The sequence below is a fragment of the Callithrix jacchus genome, chromosome 17 (assembly GCF_049354715.1).
Source record: "Callithrix jacchus isolate 240 chromosome 17, calJac240_pri, whole genome shotgun sequence".
Classification (NCBI taxonomy): Eukaryota; Metazoa; Chordata; class Mammalia; order Primates; family Cebidae; genus Callithrix; species Callithrix jacchus.
This window is the reverse complement of record NC_133518.1, coordinates 8,040,479-8,057,250: the sequence shown is the minus strand read 5'-3', so window position 1 is coordinate 8,057,250 and position 16,772 is coordinate 8,040,479. Positions and strand designations below refer to the sequence as shown.

Sequence of the window (16,772 nt, the reverse complement as noted above, 5' to 3'; positions counted from 1 at the left end):
TGTTTGAAAAAAACAAAACAATAACAACAAAAGACTTTTAAAACAAATTTTAAATTATATTCTCTTTTTAATTTTTTTTTTTTTTTTTTGAGATAGAGTCTCGCTCTGTCACCCAGACTGGAGTGCAGTGGCACCATCTCCGCTTACTACAACCTCTGCCTCTCAGATTCAAGCAATTCTCCTACCTCAGCATTCTGAGTAGCTGGAACTACTGGTGCCCGCCAACATGTCCAGCTAATTTTGGTGTTTTTAGTAAAGACAGGGTTTCACCATGGTGGCCAGGCTGATTTCAAACACCTGACCTCGTGATACACCTGTCTCCACCTCCCAGAGTGCTAGGATTACAGGCATGAGCCACCGTACCTGGCTCTTTTTAATTATTCATATTTTTTTCCTATGGTGCTGGAAAAATAATTTGTGACTTATGTTTTACCTTTGGATTTGTCAGATCTTACTCTAACTAAAGGCTTTTATTTATTTATTTTGTATTTTTTGTATAGATGGGTTTTTGCCATGTTGGCCAGCCTGGTCTGGAACTTCTGACCTCAGGTGATCCACCCGCCTCAGCCTCCCAAAGTGCTGGGATTACAGGCATGAGCCACTGCACCCAGCCACAAAGAATTAATATTCAAGGACTTAATTACTATATATACCAAATTCTAAGGTCTATTTTGGAGTTCAGAAGATGAAACCATCACACCGAATTGTCAAAAATAGTCCTGCGTTTGGTTCCTGAAAAATATGAGGAAAAAAATAGTCCTGACCTTGAACAATATTATTACCAGGGTATTGATGACTTCCTCTTTCCCACCCTACTCTCAGGGGATCGTTGCCCCAGTGTAACAGGGATTTCTTTTTAACCCCTAGTAAGTCTAGCTCGCAGGGAGAGGAGGAATATCTAAGAATGCCTTCCAAAGTTTAACAAACACAGAACCCTACCCTGGAACAGCATATTACTGGCCAGAAGAGAATTGCCTCTTCAATTTCTGTGTAGGTGTTAGAAGAGGAGGAAGAACTTGTGGAAGGAGATGAGGGATGTGCAGTGATCATGATGGTGTTGGGGAGAGAACAGTCCAGCACCTCTGACAATTCTCTTATCTTGACCTTAGCTTTTGCTTCAATTAGCTAACGAGGGATGAAATAAAGCTGTTGACCCTCACAATACAGCATCCAAATAGTGAACTATCTAGATAGTGAGATACATTAATTGATTGTTCAGGGTCAGTTACAGATCAAACTCCTTGTTCTACTCTTCCCTCCCCTACCCCCCACCCCCACTTCTCACTACTGCACTTCACCAGTATTAAAAGCTTTTTTTTTTCTGAGACGGAGTTTTGCTCTGGTTGCCCAGTCTGGAGTGCAATGGCATGATCTCTGCTCACTGCAACCTCTGCCTCCTGGGTTCAAGCGATTCTTCTGTCTCAGCCTCCCAAGTAGCTGGAATTACAGGCATGCACCACCACTCTTATGCCTGTAGACACTGGGTTTCTCCATGTTGGTTAGGCTGGTCTTGAACTCCCAACCTTGGGTGATCCACCCACCTCAGCTTCCAAAGTGCTGGGATTACAGGTGTGAGCCACCGAGCCTGGCTAAAGGTTTTTAAAAGAATAAATAAATATTATACATAGAATATCGCAGGACATCAGAGTATTTCAGTTATTCTAAAGGGGTTGGAGGAAGAGGGAGCAAGAGGTCCCTTCCTCCAGGTGTAAATAAGTTTAACTATGTAAAAGAAAGAGTTCAAACCTATGACACATAGTGTGACATTGAAAAGGAAACAGATTTAAGAAAGCATTTGTGTCCCAGCACAGTGTTCAAGCTAAAAGAAAAAAAATTAAAATTAAAAAATTAAAAAAAAACAAAGAAAGCATTTGTAAGGCTGGGCATGGTGGCTCATGTCTGTAATCCTAGCACTTTGGGAAGCCGAGGCAGGTGGATCAGAAAGTCAGGAGTTCAAGACCAGCCTGGCCAACATGGTGAAACTTTGTCTCTACTAAAGATACAAAAAAATTAGGCAGGTGTAGTGATGGGTGAGACTCCGTCTCTAAATAAATAAATACATATATACATACATACATATTTTTTTAATAGAGATGGGGTGTCACCATGTTGGCCAGGCTGGTCTCGAATTCCTGACCTCAGGTGATCTACCCATCTCAGCCTCCCAAAGTGCTGGGATTACAGGTGTGAGCCACTGTGCCCAGCCTATTTTTATTTTTTATAAAGACAGGGTTTCACCATGTAGATCAGGCTGGTCTCAAGCTCCCGACCTCAGGTGATCATTGGCCTCCAAAGTGCTTGGATTACAGGTATGAGGCACCGCACCTGGCCAATAAATAAATATTTTTTTAAAAAGAAATAAAACATTTGTGGTTTTCTTTGCTTGTTTCTGTTTTTTTGAGACAAAGTCTCACTTTGTTGCTTAGGCTGGAATTCAGTGATGCAATCTTGGCTCACTGCAACCTCCATCTCCTGGGGTCAAGCAACTCTCTTGTCTTGGCCTCCTGAGTAGCTGGGATTAAAGGCGTGTGCCACTATGCCAAGCTAATTTAAATATTTTTTTAGTAGAGAAGGGGGTTTCACCACATTGGCCAGGCTGGTCTCAAACTCCTGACCTCAAGCGATATACCTGCCTCAGCCTCCCAAAGTGCTGGGATTACAGGCATGAGCCACCATGCCAAGCCAAGAAAGCATTTGCTAATGATACTAGTTTTTTCTGTTTGGTTTTAATTTGAGTTGGAAAAAAACTTGCATATCAAACAAGTCTCAAGTAAATTGGTTTTGTTTTGTGTTGTTTTGTTTTGTTTTTGAGACAGATCCTGATGCCTCACCCAGGTAGTGGCCTGATCTTGGCTCACTGCAACCTCTGCCTCCCAAATTCAAGAGATTCTCCATCCTCAACTTCCTGAGTAGCTGTAACTACAGGCACATTTCACCACACCAGGATAATTTTTATATTTTTAGTAGAGACAGAATTTCATCATTTTGGCCAGGCTGCTCTCCCTCTCTTCTTTATTTTCCCCCAGGAGCTGAAGGAACGGGCCTGTCTCAAACTCCTCAGCCTCCCAAGGTGTTGGGATTACAGGCATGAGCCACCACACCCAGCCATGAAAGCATTTGTTAATGGTACTAGTTTTTTTTTGTTGTTGTTGTTATTTGTTTTGTTTTAATTTGAATTGGGAAACAACTTCCATATGGTGGAAAAGTCTCAAGTAAATATGTTTTTTTGAGACAGAGCCACACTCCTCACCCAGGCTGGAGTGCAGTGGCCCAATCTCAGCTCACTGCAATCTCTATTTTCCAGATTTAAGTGATTCTCCATCCTCAGCCTCCTGAGTAGGTGGAATTACAGGCACGTGCACCATGCATGGCTAATTTTTTGTATTTTTAGTAGAGACAGGGTTTTGCCATGTTGCCCAGGATGGTCTTCAACTCCTGGCTTCAAGTGATCCACTTGCCTTGGCCTTCCAAAGTGCTGCGATTACAGGTGGGAGCCATCATGCTGGCCTCAAGTAAACATTTTAATGAATGCTTACTTGTGTACACAAGTTGTATACAAACTCCCAGATCAAGACAGAGGCATTTCCAGCACCTAGTAGGTTAGCTTGCATTTATGTTAAAGGCCCAAGAATCACAGAATTTAATGTTCCTTATGCTTTTTTCTTTTATGTTTCAGTCATGGAGTCAGACAGCTTAAATTTGGACCCTACTTCCTCCTGTTTTCTAGTTATGTGACCAATAGTTTTCTAGTTATGTGACCACTAGTTATGTGACCAATAGTTTCATATTTCCTTTTTCTTTTCTGAGACAGGGCCTCATTCTGTCACCTAGGCTGGAGTCCAGTAGAACAATCATAGCTCACTGCAACCTCCAATCCCTGGGTTCAAGGGATCCTCTTGCCTTAGCCTCCCAAGTAGCTGGGAGTACAGGCATGCACCATTATGTCCAGCTAACTTTTTTTTTTCTACAGACAGGATCTGGCTATGTGGCCAAGGCTGGTCTAGAACTCCAGGCTTCAAGTGATCCTCCTGTCTTGGCCTCCCAAAAAACTTGAATTATGGATTTAAGCCACCAGACCCACCCTCTCTTTTTAAAAAACAATGATAATAATTACTCACAATTTAGTTTGACATTTATGTTTGTTTACTTAAATGTAATGTTCACATAATGCCAGAAGTTGCCTCTTAGAATCATAACAAGTAACTGAGATAATAGACATAACTGAATGGAAATATGCTTGGCATATTGCAAGTGTTCAATAAATGTGAGTTGTTATTATTTTCTTTTCTTTTTATTGAGATGGAGTTTCACTGTTGTTACCCAGACTGGAGTGCAATGGCACGATCTTGGCTCACTACAACCTCTGCATCCTGGGTTCAGGCAATTCTCCTGCCTCAGCCTCCTGAGTAGCTGGGACTACAGGAGTGCACCACAATGCCCAGCTAATTTTTTAATTTTTAGTAGAGATAGGGTTTCACCTTATTGACCAAGATGGTCTCGATCTCTTGACCTCGTCATCCACCTGCCTCAACCTCCCAAAGTGCTGGGATTATAGGCATAAGCCGCCTCACTCGGCCTTCTTTTTCTGTTTTCTGAGACTGAGTCTTGCTCTGTCACCCATGCTGGAGCACAGTGGTGGGATCTCAGCTCACTACAGTCTCTGCCTCCTGGGTTCAAGCAATTCTCCTGCCTCAGCCTCCAAAGTAGCTGGAATTACTGATATGCGCCACCATGCACAGCTAATTTTTTGTATTTTTACTAAGGACGGGATTTCTCCATGTTGGTCAGGCTGGTCTGGAACTCCCGACCTCAGGTGATCTCCCGTCTCGTCCTCCTAAAATGCTGGGATTACAGGTGTGAGCCACTGTGCCCTGCCGTATGTTTTGCATTTTTAGTAGAGACTGGGTTTCACCATGTTGGGCAGCCTGGTCTCAGACTCCTGACCACAGGTGATCCACCCGATTTGGCCTCCCAAAGTGCTGGGGTTATAGTCATAAGCCATGTGCCCAGCCTCAATAAAGTTTTGTTGGCACATTGCCACATTTATTAATTTATGTATTCTCTATGGCTTCTTTCAGGCTTCAACAGCAGAATTTAGTTTTTGTCACAGAGAAACCATATGGTTTGCAAATTCTAAGGTGTTGAATACTTGGCCCTTTTCAGATAAAGTTTGCTGACCCTAGGGCTAGACAAAAGTAATGAGTCCTTATGAAGGTGGGAGCCATGCAGAGAGAGAGAAAGAGTGAATGTATACAAACTACATTAAACGTTAGATTTAATAAGACAGGGACAGGTGCATTTGTTCAGGCCTGTAATTCCAGTACTTTGGGAGGCCGAGGTGAGTGGATCATGAGGTCAGGAGATGGGATACTACCCTGGCCAACACAGTGAAACCCCATCTCTACTAAAATTATAAAAGTTAGCTGGGTGTGGTGGCACACACCTTGTAGTCCTAGTTACTCGGCAGGCTGAGGCAGAAAAATTGCTTGAACCCAGGAGGTGGAGGTTTCAATGAGCCAAGATCACACGACTGCATTCCAGCCTGGGTGACAGAGCGAGACTCCATCTTGGGGAAAAAAAATGAATTGATAAGACAGAACTTATTTGATGTAATTAGTAAGAGGAATGAAGGTCTCTAGGACACCTTTTCTGGCTAGAGTGTTAGAGAGAATAGTAGTGCCAACCACTACATTTTAAATTATCATTATTATTATTATCATTATTTTTTAAAGATGGGGTTTCACCGTGTTGGTCAGACTGGTCTTGAACCCCTGACCTCAGGTAATCCGACTGCCTTGGCCTCCAAAGTGCTGAATTACAGGTGTGAGTCACCATGCGCTGCCTAATTTTCTTTTTTTGAGATGGAGTTTTACTCTTGTTGCCCAGGCTGGAGTGCAATGGCATGATCGTGGCTCACTGCAACCTCTGCCTCCCAGGTTTAAGTGATGCTCCTGCCTCAGCCTCCCGAGTAGCTGGGATTACAGGCATGCACCACCATGCCCGGCTAGTTTTGTATTTTTAATAGAGATGGGGTTTCTCCATGTTGATCAGGCTGGTTTCGAACTCCTAACCTTAGGTGATCCACCCACCTCGGCCTCCCAAAGTGCTGGGATTACAGGTGTGAGCTACCACACCCAGCCTAAAAACTTGATCTATTTTTGTGCTTTTGTTTGTTTGTTTTTTGGACACGTCACTCTGAGGCCCAGGCTGAAGTGCAGTGGTGCCATCTTGGCTCATTGGAACCTCCACCCTCCAGGTTCAAGCGATTCTCCTGCGTCTGCCTTCCTACTAGCCAAGATTACAGACAGGAGGCACCATGGCCAGATAATTTTTTTTAATTTATAGCAGAGATGTGGTTTCATCACGTTGGCCAGGCTGGTCTTGAACTTCTGAGCTCAAGGAATCCACCTGCCTTGGCCTCCAAAGTGCTTGGATTACAGGCATGAGCCACCATGCCCAGCCCCAATCTAAAAAATCTTTAAAACTGACTGGGCAGGGTGGCTCATGTTGCAATCCTGGCAGGTTGGGAGGCCTCAGTGCGCAGAGCCTCTGTGTTTGTGCCACTGCACTCCAGGCTAGGCAACAGAGCAAGACTTTGTCTTAAAAACAAACAAAAAGGCTGGGCATGGTGGCTCATGCCTATAATCCCAGCACTCTGGGAGGCCAAGGCTGGTGGATCACCTGAGGTCAGCAGTTAGAGACCAGACTGGCCAACATGGTAAAACTCCATCTCTACCAAAAATACAAAATTCGCTGGGCATGGTGGAAGGTGTCTGTAATCCCAGATACTCAGGAGGCTGAGGCATAAGAATCACTTGAACCTGGGAGGCAGAGGTTGCAGTGAGCCAAGAGTGCATCACTGCACTCCCGCCTGGGCAACAAGAGCTAAACTGTCTCAAGCAAGCAAACAAAAACTCCCAATATTCAGTTTAAAAGTAAAGTGCGACAAAATGAGATATAACATTCATGTACATTTTAAAAACATGCAATACAAGCGTGGTGCAGTGGCTCATGCCTGTAATCCCAGCACTTTGGGAGGCCAAGGCCGGTGGATCACCTGACAGGAGATTGAGACCAGCCTGACTAACACAGAAAAACCCCGTCTCTATTAAAAATACAAAGTTAGCCGGGCATGGTGGAGCATGACTCCAATCCCAGCTACTCAGGAAGCTGAGGGCAAGATAATCACTTGAACCCAAGAGGCAGATGTTGCAGTGAGCTGAGAGTGTGCCATTGTACCCCAGCCAGGGGATCAAGAGCAAACTTTATCTAAAAAGAAAAATGCAATACAGTATCATATATTGCTTCAGGAGGAATGCAGCCATAGTAAAATATTAAGTGTGCAAAAATGCTAAATACAAAATACAAGACAATTTTATTCTTTTTAAATATTTTTATTATTATTATTTTTTAAGACGGGGTTTCACCATGTTGGTCAGGCTGGTCTTGAACTCCCAACCTCAGGTGATCCGCCTGCCTCGGCCTCCAAAGTGCTTGGATTTTTGTGTTTTTGTTTGTTTTACAAACAAAGGTGTAAGCCACCACACCCAGCCAAGACAATTTTATTCTTAAGGCCTGGATCGGTAGCTAACACCTGCAATCCTAGCACTTTGGGAGGCCAAGGTGGGCAGATGATGAGGTCAGGAGATCAAGACAATCATGGCCAAAATGGTGAAACCCTGTCTCTACTAAAATACAATAAAATTAGCTGGGCGAGATGGCAGGCACCTATAGTCTCAGCTACTCAGGAGGCTAAGGCAGGAGAATTGTTTGAACCCGGGAAGCAGAGGTTGCAGTGAGCTGAGATTGCATCACTGCACTCCAGCCTGGCAACAGAGTGAGACTCCATCTCAAAAAAAAATATTCTTATGGGAAAAGAGGGATGTTTTCAGGAAAGTATAAATAGAAGGATTCAGTCAGGCACAGTGGCTTGTGTCTGTAATCCCAGTACTTTGGAAGGCCAAGGCAGGTAGATCACCTGAGGTCAGGAGTTCAAGACCAGCCTAGCCAACATGTTAAAACCCCATCTCTACTAAAAATAAAAAAATTAACCAGGCGTGGTGGCACCCTCCTGTAATCTCAGCTACTCCAGAAGCTGAGGCAGGGAGCATCTCTAAAACCCAGGAGGATGAGGTTGTGGTGATCTGAAATTGGTCCATTTCTCTCTGGCCTAGGCAACAGAGGGAGACTCTGTCTCAAAAAAAAAAAAAAGAAAGAAAAAAAAATACATTTTCAGGAGCATAATCATGTTTGTAGAGAAATGCCATGTTTGGAGGGAACGTTTATTTCATTTATTTATGTATTTGTTTGTTTATTTAGAGAGTTTCTCTCTTGTCCAGGCTGGAATGCAATAGCATAATCTCCACTCACTGCAACCTCTGCCTCCTGGTTTCAAGCAATTCTCCTGCCTCAGCCTCCCAAGTAGCTGGGATTACAGGCATGTGCTACCATGCCCAGCTAATTTTGTATTTTTAGTAAAGACATGGTTTCACCATGTTGGTCCGGCTGGTCTTGAACCCCCAACCAGCCTGACCAATAGGTTATCTTCCCACTCGGCCTCCCAAAGTGCTGGGATTTCGGGCATGAGCCACCATGCCTAGCCTGGAAGGGATGTCTAGAGTTATACTGACAAGTTGCAGAATGCACTGAACCCATTAGTTTTTACAGTGGATTTCCCTTTCAGTCTCAAGACATTTCCAGAGATTGGTGATTTCTTTATTGATTTTTTTCTGAAGTTAAATAAAATAACATCCATTCTAAAAACTTTAAAACCACAGTAGTGTAAAAATAGGATATGTAGGAAGTCCTTTGCATTAACCTCATTTAGTTTTACTTCTCAGAATTAAGGATTGTTAATATTTTCTTGTTTTTTCTTTCAGAACTCCATTTATTGGTGAGAATGGTATCATAAAACATCTGACATTCCACCACTGCACTCCAGCCTGGGCTAGAGAGTGAGACTCTGTCGAAAGAAAGAAAGAAAGAAGAAAGAAAGAAAGAAAGAAAGAAAGAAAGAAAGAAAGAAAGAAAGAAAGAAAGAAAGGAAGGAAGGAAGGAAGGAAGGAAGGAAGGAAGGAAGGAAGGAAGGAAGGAAGGAGGAAGGAAGGAAGGAAGGAAGGAAGGAAGGAAGGAAGGAAGGAAGGAAGGAAGGAAAAGAAAGAAAGAAGGAAGGAAGGAAGACGGAAAGAAAGAGAAAGAAAGAAAGAAAGAGAGAAGAAAGAAAAAGAAAAAACATCTTCACCAGGCACAATGGCTCATGCTTGTAATTATAGCATTTCTGGAGGCAGAGGTGGGAAGAGCTCTTACAGGCAGGAGTTTGGGACCAGCCTTGACAACTCAGAGAGGCCTCATCTATTAAAAAAAAGTTCACAACATGATCTATACATTTAATACACATCAAAATATGTTAAATCTTTATTTTGAGACAGAGTTTCTGTCATCCAAACTGGAGTGTAATGATGCAATCTTGGCTCACTGCTACCTCCGCCTCCCGGGTTCAAGTGATTCTCCTGCCTCAGCCTCCTGAGTAGGTGGGATTACAGGAGCATACCACCACACCTGGCTAATTTTTTTTTTTGTATTTTTAATAGGAACGGGGTTTCATCATGTTGGCCAGACTGGTCTTGAACTCCTTACCTCAGGTGATCCACCTGCCTCGGCCTCCCAATGTGCTGGGATTACAGGCATGAGCCACTGCACAGGGCCCTGGAAAACAATTTTTATTGAAGGACAAGGTAACCTTTCTAAGATACATTTTTAAATTTCAAAGGGGTAAAGAAGTGAGGGAGGCAGAAATGTTGCAAGTACATTAGAAACATCACAGCAGGTGGCCATGGTAATATGCACTTGCAATCGCAGCTACTCGGGATGCTGAGGGAGGAGGATCACTGTAATCTGGGAGTTTGAGACCAGCGTGGCCAGCATAGTTAGACCCCGTCTCTAAACATAAAAAAACTATCACAGTGGGATTTCAATAGAGAACACTAAGAGTATACAAACACTGCATATGGAACAAATTGATAGAGCCTTGACTATGTCTCAAGTCATATATATACATATATCTGAAAATACACAGTTTATGAAACTAACACCTCAGAGCACAAATTCAGGCTCAGACAGTCAGGAACTGTTGCTTATTGATGAAACCACTTTATTTCCCAGCAAATGGAAGTATTTATTTCAGCTTCCTCATGTATAATTTAGAGTAATGATTGCTGGGAAATGCAGTCTCATGCAGTCTTTTAATCCCCACTTGGCCTCATACAAATAGACCATGGCCCTGGAATACTTCTTTACCAAGGGATGAAAGAGTCTGGCTGGGTGCAGTGGCTCATGCCTTTAATCCCAACACTTTGCAGGGCAGGCAGATCACTTGAGGCCAGGACTTCAAGACCATCCTGGTCAACATAGTGAAACTTCATCTACACTAAAAATACAAAAATGAGCCTGGTGTGGTAGCACATGACTGTAGTCCCAGCTACTCTGGAGGCTGAGGCACAAGAATTGCCTGAACCTGGGAAGTGCAGGTTGCAGTAAGCCGACATTGCACCACTGTACTTCAGAGCTGGTGATAGAGCCAGACTCTGTGTCAAACTTTTTATAAAAGAAGCTGGGCACAGTGGCTCAAGTCTGTAATCCCAGCACTTGGGAGGCCGAGGCAGGCAATTGCCTGAGTTGGGGAGTTTGAGACCAGCATGGCCAGCATGGTGAAATCATGTCTCTACTAAAAATAGAAAAATTAGCTTGGCATGGTGGCAGGCAGCTGTAATCCCAGCTAATTGGGAAGTGAAGGCAGGATAATTGCTTCAACTGGGGAGTAAGAGGTTGCAGTGAGTGGAGATCATGCAATTGCACTCCAGTTCAGACAGAACAAGACTCTGTTTCAAAAAAAAAAAAAAAAGAAAGAAACAAAGGAAATAGAGCCCATGTGACCTGCGGTGGCTTATTGCTTCTGTGTGGCTACCTTTCCCTGTGGCAAGCTCAGTGCACCAGAGGAGCACCCATAGGCAATTTCCCTGCACTTGCTGCCAGGAATCTGATCTTGCTCTGAGTAAAGCGTTGCTGCACCCACAGCTTCACGGCATTGTTTTGTACAACTCTGATACCAAGGTGCATGGGGTGGAAGCATTTGGATTTCTATTCCTGTCGGTTGGCAGAGTGATGATCTTTGCAGTCCTCCATGTGGTGGGAGGCATCACCTGGGTGATGGTAACCAGTGTTTAGTGTTCTGCTCTCCTGGAATTGATAACCAGGTGAACAACATTTTGCTTAACAATGATCAAATGAGGCTGGGCGCGGTGGCCGACACCTATAATCCCAGCACTTTTGGAGGCTGAGGTGGGCTGATCATCTGAGGTCAGGAGTTCAAGATCAGCCTGGCCAACATGGTAAAACCTGGTCTCTACTAAAAATACAAAATCAGCTGGGCATGGTGGCACATGCCTATAATCCCAGCTACTCAGGAGACTGAGGCAGGAGAATCACTTGAACCTGGGATGCGGAGGTTGCAGTGAGCTGAGATCATGCCATTGCACTCTAGCCCGGGCATCAAGAGAGAAATTTTATCTCAAAAAAAAGTTGATATTGTCCTTACTTCCTTCTAAAAATCATATGAGCTTCTGCTAATACCTAGAGAAATAAGACAATCAGGTATATTTAGCATTGAAGGAGCAAAAAGGACAAAATTATTAATTCTGTGCCACAATCAATAAAAAGCTAATGTCTATATTTGTACATTTGGTAACACATGTTAAATGGTGGCATGTGTATGTGAGTGTGTGCCCGTATGTGTTTTGAGTAGAGTGAAAAATAAGGCAGTGAGTGGTTTTTCTGCCACTGGCTGGAACGTGAAAAAGTTTATAGTCATACCCAATAATGATGGAAACACAGGTAATCTCTGGAAGTCAATATATTCCTTCTACTTCCTTATATTTTACAAGAAACACTTTCTAGCCAGGCATGGTGGCTCACACCTGTAATCCCAGCACTTTGGGAGGCCAACGTGGGCGGATCACGAGGTCAAGATATCAAGACCATCCTGGCCAACATGGTAAAACCCCATCTCTAAGAAAAAAAAAGAAACACTTCCTTAACTCATATGTTTTTCCTCATGCTTTCTGTTGGATATTTCTTTATTATATTTCTTCCTCTTTTTACAAAACCATTGGCTTATCTACAAAAATGAGGTGTGGGAGGTAATTAATATAGGAATAAGGATATTGGTCTATATGGGTAATAGTACTACACAAGTGACTTTGTATGTCAATGAAGAAATGTCCATTAATGCTGTCATATCTGCTTATGCGTCATGCCAAATTCAAATGAGAGTGATAGACTCTCTTGTATTGTGGGACACCTGTTAAACTTTGCCCAGAGAATGTCCATGAAGGATTTGCAGAGTAATCTTTCCTTGAGATATTTTTTCTCATTTTCCCTTTTCCTTTTTACTTCCTGTTCATCTTCCTTCTCCTTTTTGATTTCCTCTACTTTTTCTTGCTCTCTCTTTCCACCAGCTTCACCTCCTCCTTCTCTTGATTTCTGCTTTCCTTTTTGTTCATCGTCACTGTAATTTCCATTTGATTGTTCTGGATTTTGGTCCCAAGGCATAGCTGGTTGTTTCTGTATAAGAAGATCGTGAAAATGGCCATACTGCCCAAAGTAATTTATAAATTCAGTGCTATCCCAATCAAGCTACCAATGACCTTCTTTACAGTATTGGAAAAACCACCTTAAACTCCATATGGAACCAAAAGAGAACCCTCATAGCCAAGTCAATTCTAAGCAAAAGGGACACAGCAGAAGGCATCACACTACCGGATTTCAAACTATACTACAAGGCTACAGTAATCAAAACAGCATGGTACTTGACCAAACAGAGATATAGACCAATGGAACAGAACAGAGGCCTTGGAGGCAACACAACATATCTACAATCATCTGATCTTTGACAAAAACAAGCAATGGGGAAAGGATTTTCTGTTTAATAAATGGTGTTGGGAAAACTAGCTAGCTATGTGCAGAAAGCAGAAACTGGACCCCTTCCTGACACCTTATACTAAAATTAACTTCAGATGGATTAAGACTTCAACATAAGACCTAACACCATAAAAACCCTAGAAGAAAATCTAGGCAAAACCATTCAGCGCATATGAGTAGGCAAGGATTTCATAACCAAAACACCAAAAGCATTGGCAACAAAAGCCAAAATAGACAAATGGAACCTAATCAAACTCCACAGCTTCTGCACGGCAAAAGAAACAGTCATTAGAGTGAATTGGCAATCAACAGGATGGGAAAAAATATTTGCAGTTTACCCATCTGACAAAGGGCTGATATCCAGAATTTACAAAGAACTCAAACAGATTTACAAGAACAAAACAAACAAGCCCATTCAAAAACGGGCAAAGGATATGAACAGACACTTTACAAAAGAAGACATATGAAACAACAAACATATGAAAAAATCTTCATCATCACTGGTCATTAGAGAGATGCAAATCAAAACCACATTGAGATACCATCTCATGCCAGTCAGAATGGCGATCATTAAAAAATCTGGAGACAACAGGTGCTGGAGAGGATGTGGAGATATCGGACCACTTTTACACTTCTGGTGGGAGTGTAAATTAGTTCAACCATTATGGAAGACAGCGTGGTGATTCCTCAAGGACCTAGAAATAGAAATTCAATTTGACACAGCAATCTCATTACTGGGTATATATCCAAAGGAATATAAATCATTCTACTATAAGGACACATGCACACGAATGTTCATTGCAGCACTGTTTACAATAGCAAAGACCTGGAACCCACCCAAATGCCCATTGATGTTAGACTAGACTGGGAAAATGTGGCACATATACACCATGGAATATTATGCAGCCATCAAAAACTATGAGTTCGTGTCCTTTGTAGGGACATGAATGAACCTGGAGACCATCATTCTCAGCAAACTGACACAAGAGCAGAAAATGAAATACCGCATGTTCTTACTCATAGGTAGGTGTTGAACAATGAGAACACATGGACACAGAGAGAAGAGCACTACACACTGGGGTCTGTTTGGGGGTCATAGGGGAGGGACAAGGGACAGTGGGGGGTGGGGTGTTGGGGAGAGACAGATAGCATGGGGAGAAATGCCAGATGTAGGTGAAGGGGAGGAAGGCAGCAAATCACACTGCCATGTATGTACGTATGCAACTATCTTGCATGTTCTTCACATATACCCCAAAACCTAAAATGCAATAAAAAAAAAGATCTGTGGAATAAAATCAAGCTGAAGAGAAATTTGATTATCAGATCATAGTTAACAGTCTTCCATGTGAGACTATATTTTATTTTCCTAAGTTAGCAATGTTGTACATTGGTGGAAAACTTAGAGCAAATGAAAAGTAAACATATTGGCCAGTCATGGTGGCTCATGCCTGTAAACCCAGACCTTTGGTGGATCAAGGTGGGTGGATTACCTGAGGTCAGGAGTTTGAGACCAGCCTGACCAACATGGTGAAACCTCATCTCTACTAAAAATACAAAAAGTTGGGAAGCACCAGGACAATGGGGACTGAGGACGACGAGTACGACTACCTATTCAAAGTGGTGCTTATTGGGGGACTCGGGCATGGGCAAGAGCAACCTACTGTCCCACTTCACCCACAACGAGTTCAACCTGAAGAGCAAGAGCACCATTGGCATGGAGTTCACCACCCGCAGATTCCACGTGGATGGAAAGACCATCAAGGCATAGATCTGGGACACCGCCAGCCAGGAGCGCTACTCCGCCATCACCTCTGCATACTATCGTGGCACTGCGGTCACCCTGCTGGTGTATGACACTGCCAAGCAACTGACCTACGAGAACGTGGAACACTCGCTGAAGGAGCTTCAGGACCATGCAGACAGCAACATCGTCATCATGCTGGTGGGCAACAAAAGTGACCTGTGCCACCTGCGGGCTGTGCCCACTGATGAGGCCCGTGCCTTCGCAGAAAAGAACAACTTGTCTTCATTGAAACCTCAGCCTTGGATTCCATCAACATAGAGGAAGCCTTCAAGAACATTCTCACAGAGATCTACCACATCATGTCACAGAAACAGATCGCAGACTGTGCAGCCCACAAGTCCCCTGGGAACAATGTGGTGGACATCAGCGTGCTGCTCATGACAGATGGACAGAAGCCCAACAAGCTGCATTGCTGCCAGAACCTGTGACTCCTGCACCTCCATCTGCCCCTGTCACGGTGTCCTCCTGCCCCTCCCTGCTGTCTCTCTGTGGCCGGTTTGCTCCAGCCCTCCCAGTGAGCTCTGCATGGCTGGACCAGGACCCAGGAAGGACAGGAGCCAGTGCTACCCCCGTTCTGCCTGGGAAAAAGCTAAAAGCCCCGGTTTGCTGCACCCACTCAACTTGGGTCCCTTCGGGCATCTTGGCTGGGTGGCAAGGGTGGTAGGATGGACAGGGCTGGCCAGAGGTGAGGAGGATGGGTGCATGGTGCCAGCCTCTCTCCTTTTCCTTGGCAGACTCCAGGGAGGAATTGCCTCCCTCCCTCTGTGGCTGGGTGACCCAGTCAGCTCATTATCACCACCGAGAACCCTGCTCCAGGCCAAAGCCCAAAGAATCTGGCAGCGGGGTCCAGGCCAGATGGAACCCCCAATCTCTTGACACCCACCCACTCCTCCATGCATAGCAGCTTGCACAGGTCTCCCACCTCTGCCTGTTGATTGATGCAGGTAGAAGCCCATCACCCTCTCCCCCACCCATCTCCTGTATGCAGCGTGCCCTCTCGGCTCTCCTGCTCCCTCTCCTCTGTCTTGTTTCCCCTCTGGTATGGGACCTGTTTGCAAGTGAAGCAATATCTCCATGTTTTGTATATACCACTGCTCTTGTAGCCTTTGGTTTTTGTTATTGTAGAGAAACACAGATTCTTTGTACACTTTGTAAGATTTATGCTAAACCCCAACTCTTGACCTCTTCTTCTCCCTGTGGCCCCTGCACTGTTGCCCCCATCTCTGTCCCCTCTCCCATTACTAAAATGTATAATCCGACTTCCTGTACAGAAAAAAAAAAATACAAAAATTTGTTGGGCGTGGTGGCACGTGCCTGTATTCCTAGCTACTCAGGAGGCTGAGGCAGGAGAATCACTTGAACTCAGGAGTCAGAGGTTGCAGTGAGCCGAGATTATGACATGTACTTAGAAAAAAAAAGTAAGCTTACCAACAATTAGTGACATTTTTACAAAAAGAACAGATTAAAAATAGTTTCCTGGCCTGAAGTGGGGCTCACACCTGTAATTTAAGCACTTTGGAGGCCAAGGTGGGTGCATCACCTGAGGCCTGATCAACATGGTGAAATCCTGTCATTATTCAAAAATATTTTATATATAAATATAAATAATAATAATAATAATAATAATTCCTAGCCTGGTGTGGTGGCTAACGCCTGTAACCCCAGAATTCAGGGAGGCTGAGGCAGGTAGATCACCTGAGGTCAGTAGTTCAAGACCAGCCTGACCAACATGGTGAAACCCCATCTCTACTAAAAATACAAAAATATTAGCCAGAAGTAGTGGCAGGTGCATTCCCAGTTTCTCAGGAGGCTGAGGCAGATAATTGCTTGAATCCAGCCTGGGCAACAGAGAGAGACTCCATCTCAAAATAACAATAATAATCATCATCATCATAATCATGGGCCAGGTGTGGTGGCTTACACCTCTAATCCCAGCACTTTGGGAGGTGGAGGCTGGCAGATCACGAGGTCAGGAGTTGAGGCCAGCCTGAGC

The 16,772-nt window shown here is 43.9% G+C and overlaps 1 pseudogene; it reads left to right on the top strand.

Moving 5' to 3' along the window:
* The first annotated feature begins 14,553 nt into the window (after positions 1-14,553).
* On the top strand, positions 14,554-15,207 carry LOC100405857 (ras-related protein Rab-11B pseudogene; annotated as a pseudogene).
* The last annotated feature ends 1,565 nt before the right edge of the window (positions 15,208-16,772 follow it).